Genomic DNA, 18580 nt, shown 5'->3' with positions numbered 1-18580 from the left:
AAGGGAGATTAGTCACACATATGGTCTAAGTACAGGCCCGTAGCCAGGGGGGGTTTTTATGGTTCGGGCAAACCCCCCCCCCCCCCCCTTTACAGCGAACCCCCCATAACCAACTGCGAACCCCCATCCCCGACATGCCCAATACCTCACCCTCATCTCCAAAAATCCTCCAAATACGTGCCCCACAGTACAAAAAGTTGTTTGTAAATTGAAAAATTCGTAAACTTGTTCGTGAACCTTCTTCTCTGTATGAGCGTCAACTAGTGATACGTGTCTGTAAATTTCTAAAAGCTGCAAATGAATTGCCGATTTTAACCTAAAAAATAAATGTTTGGTCCCTGCATGTAACATGATATTGACGCGTCTCATAGCGAGCTGGCGCACGAACGATTCGTACAAAGGACACCGCCAGACAAACTGCGTACCTCCTATAATTGTTTAGATCACTGGCAGTCAGGCAGCATGCATAAAGTATATAGCCTTCCGACGTACATCAGTATTTATGTGTGACTATGAAGTATAATGTATCATAGAGGATTATAGTGAATATTAATATTTTACACTATAATATCTATTCTATGGTATCAAGTACAGTACTGTAGTTCACATTATGGCATCCGATTATTTTTTTCTAGACCACCAGCCGATACGTACTAAAATGTATCAATATTACCTATTTACATATTTATATTCCTCAACAAATTTCTGTAAATAAATATTATAGATAGAGCTAGCAAATAGCATTTGTATTCGCCCAGTTTGCTTTTTTCGGGGCTGCTCCTAGATATACGTTCGCATTGAACTTGAACGCAAAACAAAATACGGAGTAAATGATCAAACAATCGGCGGTTCCGCACAGAGCACGCGCATCTAACATACGGCAACAAATAGTTATCGTCATTTAAATTATCGACGTGTTTGAGGAGGAGGAAAAAAGTACGATCTTTTTGCTCATTGGTTATAATAACATGCTGCACGAGAGTGTCTTTTCCGGCCATCTAGGGGTGTCATTTAACAAAATTCGCTTCGCATCAGGCTGGGGGAGGGGGGGGGGGTTGACCCAAATATTTAGTGTCCGAACCCCCCCCTTGACAGATCCTGGCTACGGCCCTGAAGTAAATCATCCCTATATTCAGAAATTTTTTCTGTAGCAGTGCCATTGCCCGAAATAATGGGTCTACCAGGATTGCCTGCTTTGTGGATTTTAGGTAGGAAATAAAATCTGCCTGGAACTGGATTGACCTGTACCAAATGAAGTCCAATCTTAGGATCGATGGAATGTTTTTTACCATCACAAAAACAGATTTGGCCACCTTATCCGCAATTTCCGGGGTGGGATCCGTTGTAAGTTTACGATATATAATGAAGAGGATTGTTTAGCTGTCTTAAGGATTCCTCTTCATAAAATTTGATGTCCATAGCAACAATGGCAGAACCTTTATCAGCGGGTTTAATGATATCATTACGCTGACGCAATTTGGCAATGGCCTGCCTCTCTTTTGAGAGATTATCACGTTTATCTGGACTCGGGTCGTAGGCCTAGTTTTGTACATCCTGGATAAATGTTTCTAAAGCTGGACAACAATTTTAGGTGGATTCCAGGAACTACATAGTTTAAATTTGTTAACGTTGCCTTCGTTTTGCGTGGTACTGCTGTCTGAATCAGCAAAATATTCACGTAATCGTAATCTTCTGGAGAAAGACTCTATATCCAAAGATAGTTGTGCGCCGACCTGCCTTGGTTTGGGCAGAATTTAGGTCCTCGGGAAAGACGTTTTTTCTCTCCTTTAGAAAGTCGACAATTAATTTTAACAACTGAATCTGAGGTGTTGCTCTGATTCTTGTTATAAGTCCCAACGAACCTTCTGCAGGGTTTCCTAAAAGCACTGAAGTCATCCGAAGGTAGAGTCATTTGTGTTGAAATGACTAAGTCTGCAGGTAGACCAAATTTGTGATGTCCCCTTCAGGCCATTACCGTTGATTGCTTACGGCAATCATTGGCAATAATCCTGAGTTTGTTTTGAAACTCGGATGCAGGAAGTTCTCTTTTTAACTTCTTAGTTCTAGAGTGAATTTCAACGTCAAAACTCAGTGAGGATTTTGCGGCAATTGCCAATTTGGATCTCATTGAGTTGACAAGCATTTTTGTTCAAGTACCTTTTTTAATAGATACAGTACTACATATCTACATAAATAAACTATATAAAAAAACTTATATATATATAATTTTTTTTTTAATATTTTTTTCGATTGAGATACGGTATTGTTCAGTCTTATCTGAAGATCGTTTAACGTGAAACACAGTGTAATAGACTAGACGTCCGTGTTCCATCTACTTTATACAAATATATATTCGCTCTTGATTCCAATTGAGCACTTTTGCAGCCTCAACGCATCTATATAAATATATATATAAATATGAATACAGGATTAAGATTATAATATACAGCATTTAAAATTACCCACTATTAATTAATCAAATCACTTTAGATTAAGTTACTACAATCCTGAATTTGATTAAGGTGATTACTAAGCTTTCTCTTAAAGTAGGTCCAAGACGAATGTATCTTTGACATCCAAAGGCAAGGAATTAAATGCTAAATTTACCCAAATCCGTACTTGTTATTGGCTTATATAAGTTTTAATTGAAACTCTTAAACTATTTTTTTCTTTAGAATGGTAATGGTCATTTCATCGTCATTGATGTGATATATTTTCAATTGTTTTGTGTTAGTTCGATTAAAGTTAAACTTGATTCAATTAAACATTTTTTTTGCTGCTGGTGGTATCTACAATATCTAAGGTAGGCTATACTTGGGAGTAAATGGGGTCTCCAGTCTAACTTTAGAGGGGTCTGCCAGGGCCAAGGCAGTGTACAGATAGTTTGTAATAGGTAATTTCGTATTGCTTACAAAGTGCTAAATCATATAACATTGGTTGTTGGTGGTATCTACAATATCTAAGCTGGGCTAGTTGAGAAAAGAGGTCTCTAGTCTAACTTTAGAGGGGTCTGCCAGGGCCAGAGCAGTGTACAGATAGTCTGTAATAGGTCATTTGGTATTGCTTACAATGTGCTAAGTCATATAACATTGGTTGCTGGTGGTATCTACAATATCTAAGCTGGGCTAGTTGGAGGAAGGAGGGTCTCTAGTCTAACTTTAGGGTGTCTGGCACTTGCGGTGCAGCAGACAATTAGTCTGTTGTTATCCATTTAGTATTGTATGAACACAACTTGTTCATTTGGCATTAATTTTGAGTGGTACCTCACTCATCTATGCTAACTCCATTTTAGGCCCTCCCTCGGGGGGTCTGGCGGGCATTTTGCAGCAGACAAAAAGTCTGTCGTTTGTGATACTGGTATAAGGATGCCAATGGGCATCCCATGGTGGTAAAATTAAGTGGTATCTCTGTCATCTAACCGGGGCCGTTTTTTTAACACGTTTTGGGGTCCCCCGGTCTAGACGCAGCAAGGGGTTCCCGGCAGACTCCCATTTTCATTGACTTCAAGTGACCCCCAACACACTTAAATAGTCAGATATTGGTACCTAGCTCATCTAACCAAATGACTCCGGGCTGCCTGTCTAGTAGCCTATGATTGAAATTGTACTAGGACATGTTTACTATATTTGAACTGTCCAGGGAGGAGTTAAGGTTTGTTGATTGTGGCTGGGATGGTGAGAGGATACCGCAGGGGACCGCAGTATCAAAATGATATAGTTTAATTATCAGCCAGTATGACACCTATTCATTTACACAGTTTACAAAAAAACCATTTGTTTTGTAACTTCTGCTAACATGTGTTTGGAGTGCGCCTAATCACATGTCCGAACCAGCTTATTTGTTTCTTTTGAACTATTTCGACAATCGTTTCTTTTATTCCTAATCTATGTCCATTAATGTCTTCATTTCTTAGTCTGTTCCAACGCGTAACACCAAGTAGGAGTATTTCTCTTAAGCATCTCATTTCAAATGTGTTTATCTTTCTGTTGTCATTGGTTTTTAGAGTCCATGTTTCTGATGCATATATGTACGTGGCAATGGGAACGATTAATGTATTATATAATCTAATTTTTAATTTGTTGGTATATTTCTTTTGCTTCATATCGGGACTTTCAGTCTTCCAAATGCACTTGCTGCTTAGGGAGATTCGACGACAGACATTCGATAAAGTGCCCGGTACTACTAGTGACATGTCCTGCCTAAGAAAATGAACTCTGTCTGGTATGCTCAACATTCTTGAAGTCTAATGTGATGTTAGAATCTGTTGTTTTTGGCATTTGAAGTGAAATTTCAGGGTTTCTCCCAGTTCACATGATTACAAGACACTATGCCTATTACAATTTACTAGCCTAAATATAACATTATTAGTGGATTTATATAATTTAAGAATAAGATGTCTTTTTCCTAATACAATATTAAAAAGTTTGGATTGCCACAGTTGTTGACTACTGGTGAAATTTTACACTGCAGTCTGGTAATTTACAAAACTACTCTCTTCTCAGCCCTCTACTTCTATAACCTTGTATGGATATTTTAGGATATTATTTGGTGTAAGTAGATGATTAACTTCAATACCCCTCTATCTTCGTCGATAGTTCTATTCTGTTTGTTTAACAAATATAGGTGGCGCTATAACTAAAATTCGAAGTCCCGACCCACCATAATCACCACCGAGACACAGAACATAAACAGGCCATGGACTATGTACAAACAATTAAAATAATTCAATATTCCTTATTTCTTTCGGCAAGAGTTTCTATTTATTTATTTCATCATAATGCCAACTACCAAATGCATTCATATCACAATGCTTATCACCCTATATTATTATTTACCATTATTTTTGTTTTAATTAATTTGTAATTATCTTGAATTTTACCCTTACCGCATAGGCCTATATTTAAAGTAATTTAAAAGCGGCAATGAATGGATGTTTAATTTAACCGTTTCTTCGTCTTTGCTGTCATCAAACAGAATAAGTAAATAAAAAATAAAAAACTTTAAGGTTCAATCAAATCTAGACAGAATCTAAAAACACTTATTATGCAATAGTAAACAATGTTAGTGGTCACCAAATCACTCCTGGTTAGTTTATGCAGGGAGTTGTACAACTCCCTGGTTTATGGTAAGAAGCTTTAGCTAATTGAGGCGTTACATAAGTAGACTAATTAAAGTTTCCAATAAGGCTCCAAAATGAATGAGAGGGACGGTTTGCTTTTTTTAGGCCTAAAAATAATATGATGACAGTTGATTGGTTTTAATATCCGTGTTTTCCAGTCAAGATCATTTGTTGCGACGTTACCATGGATAAGTGTGGCCACAAATACAGTAGGCCGTATTATTCGGCTTTTTCCTAAAATAGCTACAGAACGATACTTACAGTAATCGGCCGATATCTCTCACCGCAGTATCAAATTCCAATGCGTTTAATAATATCATAAAATGTGGTTACGCCTTATTGCATTTTTTCTTGAAAACGCAGGCTTCTACTACGGCCTTATTTTATCCGCAAGTCAATGCAAAATGCCGGGATTATCCTACCATAGACCTAATTTATAGAAAGAGGTGTAAACCAAGACAAGTTGATTAACTTGCTGATTCAACACCACCACATGTTTACAACGAATACAAAAAGAATAGATACAAATAAATCGGTAATTTTAGATGTGGTCAAAAATTGATGAAACAATAATACAAAGACATCGTATTCTTATATTTTCCTTCCAAATCACGGTGGTTTGATCGTGGTATGGCGGAAACGAACTAATTTTTCGACCCTTCGCTATATTAATTTTTTTGGCATAATTCGTTATTTCAATATAATTAAGTATAAGCATAACATTTAATTTTAAAAACAACTCGTTTTCAATTATTAATGTAAGACTGGTCAGTCGTGTAACTTTCAAAAATGAGCATGCGCACAATCAGTGATCATTGGTATTGTCGTTTCCGTCTTCCGGGTGTAATCATCAGTTAATTGACACACAACTACACTCTACACACACACACACGGTTATACTGTGACTATGGAAGTTGTTGGAAGAGACATTGTATTCAACAACTAATTTTTTGGTAAGTTTTTCGTTCTATACTTCACTTGCTTTCCTTGGTATTTGTATGTCTATTAGTAGTGATTTTGTTCATTTGAAGGTGCATTTTGTTCCAAAAAAGGATATTAAAAATATTATTAATAAAATTAAAAAGGTTTAAGGCCTTGCCTCTACTAGCCTAGCCTAGCTAGTACTAGGCTAGATAGGAGTAGTAGTAGGCTAGCTAGCTCGCTTTCTAGTGCATATGCTTATAGGCTCAGCCTACTCTAGGCCTAGGCTAGAGAGGCCTAGCCTAAGAATATTGTTATTACACAGTACCTTGGCCTACATTTACTACTAGTTAGGCTAGTAGTAGTAGGACCTACAGTAAAAGGCCCTCTCTAGCTAGTCCGGCGCTAGGCCTCCTCTAGGCCTAGTTCCCTTTCGCACCTGTTTTTTATTTCGACTCTAAACTTGTTAAAGATGTATTGTCCCTTGAAACACAAAAAAATGAAAGTCAAGATATTGTAAATTTGAATTGGCCATATCAAAGTAATATTAAAGTTATTCACTTTAATTTAAGTCGAAAATTCGAGCCAAAAACATCAAGTTTACGTAATTAACAGGTAAATTACAGTAGTTTGATTACATTTCGTCTGGAAAATCGTCACAGCAAAAGTATTTGACAAAGATTTCAAACCACGAATATGCATTATGCATGATGCTAATTAGGATTGTTTACAACTCGTCACGGTTGAGAAGGTGTTTTTACACAGATCGCGAGGAAAGTTTTATGATTATGCAATATGAGATATGTTTTCATCGAAAACTTTGACTGGAAGTCAAAGTTATTTTTTGAACAAAAAAACGTCTGTATTTCAGTTAAATAATTTTTTTTTCAACACATTTTTGGTGAAAGTTAATATCTATTATGATACTTCAAAATGACCCACTTTTTTTTAAAAGATTTTTGTAAAAATTTTGTTGGAATTAGTCAAAGGGACAATATCCTGAATTCCACACCACCTTAGAATTAGACATCATAAGTACTTTTACGATGGAGAAATAAATAAATCATTTAAATTGATGAATTATACAGACGTGTACTTGTCTTGCACACTGTTTGTACATTTTGCATACTCCATGTTCAATGTTGACGTTTCTATGGAGCGGCAAAAGAGCAACTATAATAGAGAGCTAAAAATGGAATGCGTATATTTAATGCATCTATTAGTGAAAATTACGTTCAATTTCAATATATTTTGACAATACAACTAAAATGTTACTGTTGATACTGTACATGGTTTTCGTTTACTTTTATAAAATAAAAATAAAAACCAACTCATCATCATAAGATGTACTGTACAGTAGGTTTATACCTGAATGATCTAAATTAGTTATGCTGATTTAGGGTCGGTTAATGTACTTTGAAAACAGCAGTAACACGTTACAGCATTTTTTATTGAAAAAAAAATTAAAACGTGTATTTCATAAATATTATAATTTATTTCATAAATAGATGCATTAAAAGTACACACATTCCACTGAGTTTTTAACCTTCTCTTTTGGCGCTCCATAGAAACGAAAATATTGAACTTTGTATATGCAAAATTCGCGAACGGTGTGCGAGAAACATGTCTATAAAATCATCAATTTAAAGGATTTATTCCTTACTTTTTATGTGATTCTTTTACATACCAGTACTTACTGTATGAGGCCCAATTCTAAGGTGTGGTATTCACAATAAGTTACTGAACAAGTTTGGAGTCAGCGCTAGTCCTACAGGTAGCCTATTGATAATATTTGTATCACTGTGGAGTGTGGAAGTCGTGTGGAACTCAACTGTCCATCCCAAAAACACAATCTCTCTAGGCAATGTTAACGATTGTTAAAAACAAAGAAGAAAAAAAGAAGTTGTAAGGCTAGAGTTTCGAACCTGATAAAACCAACAAAATTAATAGACCCACAGAGACACCACACCACCACTACGCCAACCTACCAGTTAATTGAAATGGTGTTAAACTTTGTATGAGTTTATGAAAATGTAATGCATGACGGATTTTCAAATGACCAATCAATTTCATTCCCATGCTGGAACCCTATACACAGCCTAACTAAAACTAAATCTAACTATAAACTAGGTAAATCCATGCTATGTTTAGTGCTACAAATATTCAATCCAATCATGTCAACCATTCCATGTGTAAAATACTGTACTTGCAAAATCCATTTTTTCATTTGTTTGAGATGAGTGACAATATGTTGGGTTTCATGTATTGTTTGCTAGTGAATGTAATTTTACTCTCTATTTTTTACTGTATACCTCATGAGGCTCATTTTTAATTTGCATTTTCTTTTTAAACAATACTTATGAATAAATTGTCAATCATTTTATTTGAAGATACCTACTAGCACTGTATACATACATTGTTGTTTGAATGTTTGCCCTACTGTGACATAATGTTGTACTTTATACTAAAGACATTGAGAACACTTACAGAGACAGTACCTGCTGCTTACTTGGACTCAAATCTAATCCATAGCCATCAACACAAGTTTGGTGGTCTTGAGGTGGTATGAATGCCAGGCTAGTGATTTGGAGGTTGTGGGTTTGAGTCCCACCTGAGAATTACTTTTATTAATTTTTTAAAGTTTTCTAAATGTACTACTGTATAGTATAAAGTACAAATTAGTCAGAGTAGGGCAAACATCTGACCAAACTCCCTAATACAACTATTCCACACTACTAATTTAAATACAATTGTATTGTATAGTATAATTCTTAGTGATCTTATCTACCTCCATGATCAGTTCTGATATTGAGTGACTTGGATTGATACATTATTTTGCATACATTGTAGCTCAGTATTTTAAATGTGTTTAATTTGCAAAATTGTACAAAACGATTGAAAACAAAGATTTAGTTGAAATTAGAAAGTGATCTTCTAGATCTCATTTAACACATTATATATTACCAAATACGTTGAATCATTGCCTCTCGTTATTTGGAGTTAGTTTTATACTATGTTATTTAAGTATAATCAGTGCATCAATTTATATATTACCAAACTTTGCGTTGTGATCATCTAGTAAACAATAACATTCATTTCAAAGCAACTCAAGGCCCAACTATATGAACATGCTTTACTAATATTACCTTTTTGTGAAATAGTGTTTACCTGATGATCATTCTCTTTGATCTTTGGAAAGGCATCAATTTTATAATGCTAGATACTATAATATGTTAGCACCTGAATGAAATCCAATCAGCTTTGTTTGTTCCACTTTAGTAATAACTATCAGTACATGGAAAAAAAATGTTTTCCTTAAAAAACAGAACAATAGTAATATTAATTCTATTTAAACTATATAAAAGAATAGAACATCAACATAATAATTTTGTTTGAAAATATACATACAAGTTACTATAATTGTATTCATGAATTATTGATTTGTTAGTGTCACTGTCACTGGCCTGTTTACTGGACATACTGTCATAATACATCATCCTTTATTGCAATTCATTGCTGCTGTTAAGTGCATCTCTTGAGTGCAATTATTTTAAATACCTTTATAACTATACAGTACAAAACAGTTAGGCCCTGTTCAGACCCATGGCGTTAGACCGTTTTAGCGTACAACGTTACTATCAAGGTCACGTTACAAACCGCAGAGAAAAAAACGAGGTGTTCAGACCCATAGCGTACGATTATCGTTACAACGGAAGTACGTCATCCAGGTTGTTTCTAGTTGCATATTCATGTGCTTTTACCCACGTGTTTTCATCATTATTTCCACTGTATATAGGCCTAGATCTCAGCCCTACAATTATGACAAAATTTGCCGTAAATAAAACATACCTCAGCATTTATTTAAGAAAAATATAGTAAAGCCAAATTTCTGTTTCTATTGTTTTTATTTTGTAGTTAAAAACATTCTCCCCAGGCTCTTGCGTTACGAAAATAAAGCAGGCCTCGTATCGTAATGATGAAGAAAAATATGATTGTGATTAGTCTATCCAGTCCAGTCAAAGATATATATATTCTTTGGTCCAGTCGGTTGAAAATAACCCTTAACTTGCTAATAAAAGGGACACAGCTCCCCTTGTTTGTTTACTGATTTTTTTAGGAGTTAGGGGGTTTTCAGCATTAAACTTGTCCAGTCTAGTCTGCCTTGTATGAATGAGTGACTTGATGTCCCACGCTAGTTTTTAGCTTGAATGAAATGCGTAAATGGCTCTAGGCCTAGCTAGGCCTAAAAGCGGATGGGATCGTAGCTAGTCCCTATGTTTAAATACAAGGTGTATTTATGTCATTTGTTAGAAAATATAATGGTAATCAAATGATAATAGTTTGTAGCCTTTGTAACAGTTGTATTTGTAGTGTAGTTAGGCCTTATTTATTCTGGCCTTTTTGTTATTGAAATCCATCTCACACATTGACGATACAAGATGTCAGCCTAGGTCAAACCTTGTTTCGCGTCATAACAGGAAACGTTCTGATTGGATACAACGTTGACTTACAGTAGCGTCGTACGCTAAAACGGTACTATCAACCGTTTTCCACTACAACGCTACAACCGTTGTACGACGCGTTGTACGCTAATCCCCAACTGTTCAGACACACATTCTTTTAGCGTCGTACGCTAAAACGGTCTAACGCCATGGGTCTGAACAGGGCCTTAGTGTTAAAATTAAATGATTAAAATTGACTTACAGTTCACATTTTTACCGTTTATAGATTTAAACAAAATTATCGCAATAGGCCGATATAGAATTTAATTTAACGTCTTTAATGTATTTATACAACATTAACAAATATTGCAATAGCAGCATTTTTTTAAACTATAAAACCAAGTTGTCACATGAAACAAACTGCCAGAAAGTGCATGAAAGTTGATGACTATCAATATGTTGTTGTCAAATCAAGTTTGCATGATCCATGAACCATTTATGAACAAGTACAAATTAATTTGAGGTTTTTAAAGCTCAGTTAATACAGGCATGTATTAAAGTTGGTTGAATGTAAAAAATAAAAATGTGTAACAAAAATCGAAACGAAACGAAAATATAGTATTCAGTATCAATTTTATCATTCATCCCTCATATATTGACATTTAATTGAAAAATGAAGTTAATGAAAACATAAAAAGCAAAAGCCATGTGATACTTCTTTAGTTTAGGCCTATTGTATTACTGAAGTAATGTAAAGAAAGTGACACGATTTACATGTGGTTTTTGTGTTTGCTTATTCACAATGAATGTGCATTGATACAGAGTTCTCAAGTAGTACTACAGAACGTCCATAATTACTATGGAAATTCCGCCCAATTACGGATATACGGAAATGGAGATTTACTACAGAAATAAATGACAAAACTATTATCAAACTTGTCCTTATGATTGGAAACCCTTGGCAAAACACAATGATTGTGGGAAAATCAATGACCACGCCGTCCTGCTTCTGGGTTTCCCCTGATTGTACATAAATTACAACAGTGTGGTTGCATTTTGTTTTCATGACGCACCAAGCAACTACTGTACAATACTTTCAAATAAGAAAATCATATTGTGCAAACTCAGAAAAATGGGTATCCACAGAATGACTCTTTGATGTGTAAAATACTGCAGTAATACAGTACTGCAGTAATTATTTATTACAGACTTAAGTATAAGTTGAGAACCTGCAGTACTATAAATAGTGAATTAATTTTATAAACTTATGGTAGGTACTGACATTATTTGCAAAATAAACGTCAGTGACAGAAATCAGAATTGCAGTAGCCAAGCCAAAATCAAACTGTGCTATTTTTCAGGGTTTAATGTACTGCATTGTGCTATGTCACTGATGTATGATCTAACAGTGTATAGGCTGAATTGACAATATTGAAGGCAATTGTAATGCAAAGCAACTTTGCGTACCAGCACACAATCTTACACAATGGTCTTGTTCAACAAAAGAAGGCTACTCTTCAATTATTCAATTTAACTCTACAAATACTCTCATGCTTTGTGATTTAGTTGTTTATGAACAACAAAGTTGTCGTACTGTACGTCATGATGCCTGTCTGTGGTCTAGGAATAGATTTGGTTAAGCCATGTTGTAATTGCCTATACTTAACAGGATTTTTATCTCAATTCTCTAATGTGCAATTTAAGTTCAAAAGGTCATCATCTGATTTTGGCCATTTTGTTTAAGCAACTTTTGGTGGTCAAAATCGTATGACCAGAGCGATTTTGACCTGGATTTTTATTAAAAATTATGATAGAATGTGGATCAAACATATTTTTATATCTAGTAGTAGTGTGGGAGTACACACTATGTAACCTTGATGTATTCCTCCCTGAGAGAGTGGCTATTCTGAGACATAATACTTTTAGTTAGAGCTGACGCAGGTATTTTGTGATTTAAAGTAATTAAATTTTAACTCGTCAACTGGCATTTAATATTTTATTTACTTTACTAACTCGTTTTATTAATAACTTATTTTAGATCATTCTATCATTATAGACCGGGCTAGCTATAGTGTAATACTGTAGACCCTATGCGAATTGATACTACCAGGCCTTTTACTATAGGCTACACTTGTTAAAATTAGCAATACTTATGTTTACAAATATTCCAACTCTCTCATTCGAGCTATATTATCCTTACCATTCCGGTAGGTCGAGTCGACCTTCTATCAAATACTGTACATCGTTCATGTTGTGATTATAGACGGGGTATACGCGACCCGACCAGTTTGGTATTGTATACTGTATCTGCTTATCACGTGACGATGCCAGGCATGGGCCGGCAGAGAGAGCACGTGTATCGTCGTCTCGCTCTCCTCGCTCAGCAGGAATGTATACGTTACGCTTCATTGATTTTGAAGGCTTTCCCTAAGTCAGTGCTAAAATCGGCAAACGTAAAGTGCAAACATATCTAATTTTTCACAGTTTTGATAAATTTTCATAGAAAATTGATTTTATAAATGGGAAGACCGACTAAAATTACATCAGATAAGTAGAATTTTACAAAAGTAATTGATATGGTTAATGATAACGAGTCGTCGGAAGATTGACCATTTCACGAATTTCCTATTCTGTAACACAGTGTTATATCGCTGTAGCTGCACTTGTAATCTGGCCTCATATCACAGCCTTCGTTCTGCTTCACTGGGCGCTTATATAAATTGAAACTTTTACCGTTCAAGAGACATATTTTACATTTTTTACTATTCATTTTAAACCCGGAACCCCCCTTTAAAATTGTTACTGTACTAACATTATACAGTGATATCTGATAAAAGGCAACATTAATAATACTGGATCAAATTAAATATCGTTACTTATCCACAATGGATCGACTACTGTATTGATTATTGCACATTATTTTTCTCTAACTGAACCCAGGTCGAATATTTTACATTCAGTGTAACTACCGACACACTGTAAAAGCATTGAGCAAAGACATCGAGGTTACTGGCTGTACTGTATGCATTAAATAACTGAATATTGTACATTCCTCATATTCCATTACTGGCTGAACAGAATACACGATATGAGTCAAAATATGCTAAGGTGTTACATAAAATGCCATTTTAATTTGTATTTATAAAAAATATTATATACTATACACTAATATGTGTAGGGAATTAATAGATAGTTTAACATGCAACGGTATAACTTACACAGTTTCATTTCACTCCACCCACTATTTTTTTTTTAAATTTCAAATTTGTTGTGATAATGGCCTATTCTCACACCATGAATTTGTAACATTTTGAGTGTCACTTCATAATCCAATTTATATTTGATATTTGTGAAGTATAATAAAAATATTGATTGGGATATTGGAAGTACATGTATAAACAATAAATAAAATCAATATATTGACACCACAGGGAACATTTTCGCCAGTGTAGCGTAGCAAAAAGCTATACAAAACAACCTTATTGCTACACATTTTGAAAATTGTGTAGCAAAAAATACAATACAAAACTATGTTTCTCGACTTAAAAATCAGTTTGATTAGCAATATTGCTAAACAAAATTGTTAAATGAAAATTTTCCCTGCACCACAATATTTTATTTTTGTATAATAAATTAATATCTTTGCTTGTGCTGACGTGCGTTACTGTGTCCGTCAACAATCAAGTTTGACTAGGCCTAGGCTGGGTTAGGCCTAGAACAACGGCAATACGAAAACCAAAATGTTAAACAATTCAAGGATATGTTTACTCTATATAATGCATCAGATTTTAAATGTTATGTAATTTAATTGTATATAAATCCCGATTTAAAAAAAATGTCACCATTGTCTGTCAAAAACTAACGCACGCAATGTTTTCCTGTCATTACCGCCGAGAATGAGCAAACAGACGATACCACATGGCAGCCTACAAATATAGCTCCCGCGATGGCTTCCCGCTGCAAAAATTCTTCACAGAATGTAAACTTGCGTCGCTAAACAACGAAAACTAGTTTCTGTCAAAAATATAACGCACGCAAGATATAACGCACGTAAGTACTTAACATTATTAGAAATCATGAATAAATACATTTAGAACATAAATACATAGTTTAGGCTTTATATATTTAATTCTAATGGTATTTTAGGCCTAATAATTACCTCGGTACGGCTATTAGGGCGAACTGTCTCAAGCGACAGCGATAGGCACACGCCTAGGCTAATTTGCTCAGTGTTTTGACTGACCTTTCTAAATCGTGCGTTATATTTGACAGATATTTCTTCCGTGCGTTAGGCCTTGACATATTTATTGGTTAGATTTTAGTTAATTTTAATATCATGGAATGTTCTTTTCAAGTTTTAATACATGTAATTCCTAGGTTTTATAACTAGGCCTAAGCCTATACTTCAAACAAGTAGCAATCGCTGGTATTCCGTCTCCGGAGGAGCGCTGGCGAACACGTGCGTTATATTTGACGGACGGCGGCCGTGTATATAAGGATTTGGCAGATCGTGTATTTCATTTCAATTACAAATAGCGTATTTTAATAGCTTTTATACTTCATAAAAAAAAATATTTAATGGAATTAAACAATTTAGTTTCATTTTGTGTGTTGATGATTAGCATGGTAAAATAATTTTGAAGTATAACATTTAGTCCAATATAATTATAAATAAATAGATACTATAAATATTAATACTTATAATAAAAATATAGTTAAGTAACTAACAGGCTATTTAATTAGTATTAACTCAATAATAATTAAGTATACTAAATTAAAACAAATAGAAATAAAACAAATTAAAATATAAAAGAATAAATCAAATGTACTAACATAAATAAAAATATTTAAAGAAATATTAAATAAATAAAACATATAGATTTACTAATATAATAAATAAAAATATTAATAAAATAAATACAAAATTAATATTTTTTTCTGTACTTGCTGTATTTTCAGAATGGTTTTAAAAATAAAAGTAAAAATGGAAGAGATAAATAAGGGCTCACCAACCCCGAAAACTAATTCAAGGTCCATTCAAAATTGTATAGAGAAAGATTAAAAAAAGATTTTCAAGAAAGAGAGAATGCCAGACATCGTCAGCGTGTTAACTTAACTCAATTTACACAATAATTATTCTATTTATGCATCATGCACGTTTTCATGTTGACTATAATAATTAGGCAATTAAGATAATTGTTTCAGATTGATTTTCAATTTAAATATTTCAAACCATTTTGATGACATGTTTAGTTGTGTTTTTATACCTGCAAGTATTGTATACCGGTAGTTGAATTTGCCAAGTGAAAATTACTGTATGTCGGAGATTACATAACGGTATTTGGATTTTATTAAATACTTTCCAAAATTTTGTTTTGCCTTAAAATATTGGTAATTTTTAATAAATAGCCAACCACACGCAAGCGTAGTGTCTGTCAAACTAACAAACGCAAGTACACCTCAAATAATGTCATTATTTTCAAAGATATGCCATTTGATATTATTTTTCCTCATAAAACATTTTGCCATTATGACTTTCTGCCATTCTATCAAGAATAGTTAATAACCAAAGGATTTACAGTGATTAAAGTACAATTAAAACGGCATAATAAATTTTCACCAATTGCATGCTAATTTTTTAAAGACAAAAACACTTTTATGTGATTATTGAGAAATTTTTTTTCCGCATTTATACTTTGAAATGTAGTATATTAAACATAATTAAATAAATTATAAGACATAGTTATGATAATTTTATTATTTGTTCAAGAAAAACAACAAAATTTTGTCCGTCAAAACTAACACACGCAATTGCTACACCAATTAAATTAAAATACATTTTTTGAAGTTCATGTTCAGTGACTTATCTTTTTTTTAGTATTGCCTGAAAGATATGTTTTTACTCAACAATTTCAGGTTATAAAAAAAAAAAAAGGTTAAAGATGAAAAATTGACCTCTGTGTTACAGTTTTATAACACTTTAGCATATTTTGACTCATATAATAAAACCAATAAGGGCTATTGGATTTCTTTTTACATGATTTGTGACAGCGTCATTTATAAATTTGATTACGGTATATCACACTGTAATGATACTGGATGATACTACAAAGGCAAGTCAATCCCATTTACATATTATTTAGTGAAGGACAAGAAACATGTTGCTGCATTGCGATCGCTTTGTGGTGACAAAAACCCGCAGTCACTGCCTATGTATGCAAGATATGGGTTTAAAAGCATGAACAGTATTAATGAGGCCAGGTACCAATCGTTTCGCAAAATGGCAACTGGAAAGTAGAAAGTCAAGAAGATTCAGTTAGAGAATAATAATGTACAATAATCAATACAGTAGTCGATCCATTGTGGATAAGTAACGATATTTAATAATTTGGTCCTGAGTATGTTGCATTTTATCAGATATCACTGTCTAATGTTAGTACAGTAACAATTTCAAATTTGACTTGGGCAGTTATACTAATAGTAAAATAATGTGCAATAATCGATACAGTAGTCGATCCATTATGGACAAGTAACGATATTTAATTTGGTCCTGAGTATGTTGCATTTTATCAGATATCACTGTCTAATGTTAGTACAGTAACAATTTTAAATTTGACTTGGCCAGTTATAGTAAAATAATGTGCAGTAATCAATACTGTAGTCGATCCATTATGGATAAGTAACAATATTTAATTTGGTCCAGTATTATTAATGTTGCCTTTTATCAGATATCACTGTCTAATGTTAGTACAGTAAAAATTAAAAATTTTTCTTTGGTTCAGTTAAAGTAAAACAATGTGCAGTAATCGATACAGTAGTCGATCCATATGGATAAGTAACAATGTTTAAAATGTTGGCAGATTAACTGGGGCGGATCCAGACATTTTTGAGAGGGGGGGGGTCCGCCGATAAAAAGGGCACATCAGATATTGAGTATTTGAGCCACAGCCCCCCCCCCCCCCCCATGGTGGGGGTTGTGGCGAATTTTGTTACAGGACACACTTAGATGGCCGGAAATGGCACTCTCGCACGCAAAATCCATGATAAATGGCACCTTTCTAGTTCGCCGGAAATGACACTTTATTAGCAGGGATAACGATGCAAAATCTCACGCGAGATAAAACATTCCGCTGTGGGTGATTCGCGTCCACCAATCAAATAGCCAGAATCCAAAATCATTCAACCGTGAGCTCTGCCGATCGCGGGAAAGCTCAGCTTTGATTGGCTTACGATGACATCATATCACAAAATGGTGGTTTTGTAGTTGAGCCTCACGTAATTTTCACAAATATTGTTTAAAAAATGAAATAAATGAACCTTCTTTATGGTATGTGTGATTTTTCTTTAAAAGATTTGAATAATAAAGGCTTCATATCGAGAAAAAAACATTTTTTTGCACTTATAATAAATATTTCTCAGAGAAAAAAGCACATGGCTTGTAGAACTATAGTCAAACAAATCCCAGGTCATGAGAGGCTCAACTACAAGAACAAAGTTGAATAGTGTAAGGATGACCGTTCGATGATTTTTGAGTAAACAATCTACCGCGTATGGTCGTACGCGCTAGATAGTACGATATTTTAACTACATTTTTTACATGTTTGGTTGGATGTAATGGAAATAAAAAATAGTTGATCTGATGGAATGATATGTAAATAAACAAGTACTCAAAATAATTATGTTTACAGTTCAATTATTTTCAGAATAATAATACATAAAAATGTGTTTACCAATGGACAAATAATCGCCTCAATGACATACGCGGAGTTGAATCGTAAAAAGTTTACATGCGCCCTCTGTAGTATGTGAAACGATCTATTTCTAGAAGTTTAAGTAGAGATCATCACGCGTCACCACCTCTCACGATGCTCTTTGATCGGTCGCCGTAACTTAACATCGCGCTCATTGTGATAAATTTCTGTTTTTATTTTTGGGGTTAGTGTAGCCTACTATGTGCATACTAATATATACACAAATATGTCACACGAATAAAATATTGAACCTCTAAAAAAAGGGCACCCTTAAAATTTAGGTGGGGTCCGGACCCCGTGGACCCCCCCTCTGGATCCGCCCCAGATTAAGTTTTTTGTTGGTTTTT

The 18580-nt window shown here is 34.2% G+C and overlaps 1 protein-coding gene across 1 annotated transcript in view; it reads left to right on the top strand.

Moving 5' to 3' along the window:
- The first annotated feature begins 6001 nt into the window (after positions 1–6001).
- Positions 6002–18580, top strand: part of LOC140059035 (protein kinase C delta type-like) — a 43705-nt gene continuing 31126 nt past the window's right edge. Inside the window, exon 1 of the mRNA XM_072104851.1 lies at positions 6002–6072. The gene's annotated coding sequence lies outside the window, so the exon portion shown is untranslated. The remainder of the gene's footprint in view (positions 6073–18580) is intronic.

The sequence above is a fragment of the Antedon mediterranea genome, chromosome 9 (assembly GCF_964355755.1).
Source record: "Antedon mediterranea chromosome 9, ecAntMedi1.1, whole genome shotgun sequence".
Classification (NCBI taxonomy): domain Eukaryota; kingdom Metazoa; phylum Echinodermata; class Crinoidea; order Comatulida; family Antedonidae; genus Antedon; species Antedon mediterranea.
This window is presented reverse-complemented; position numbering and strand designations above follow the sequence as displayed.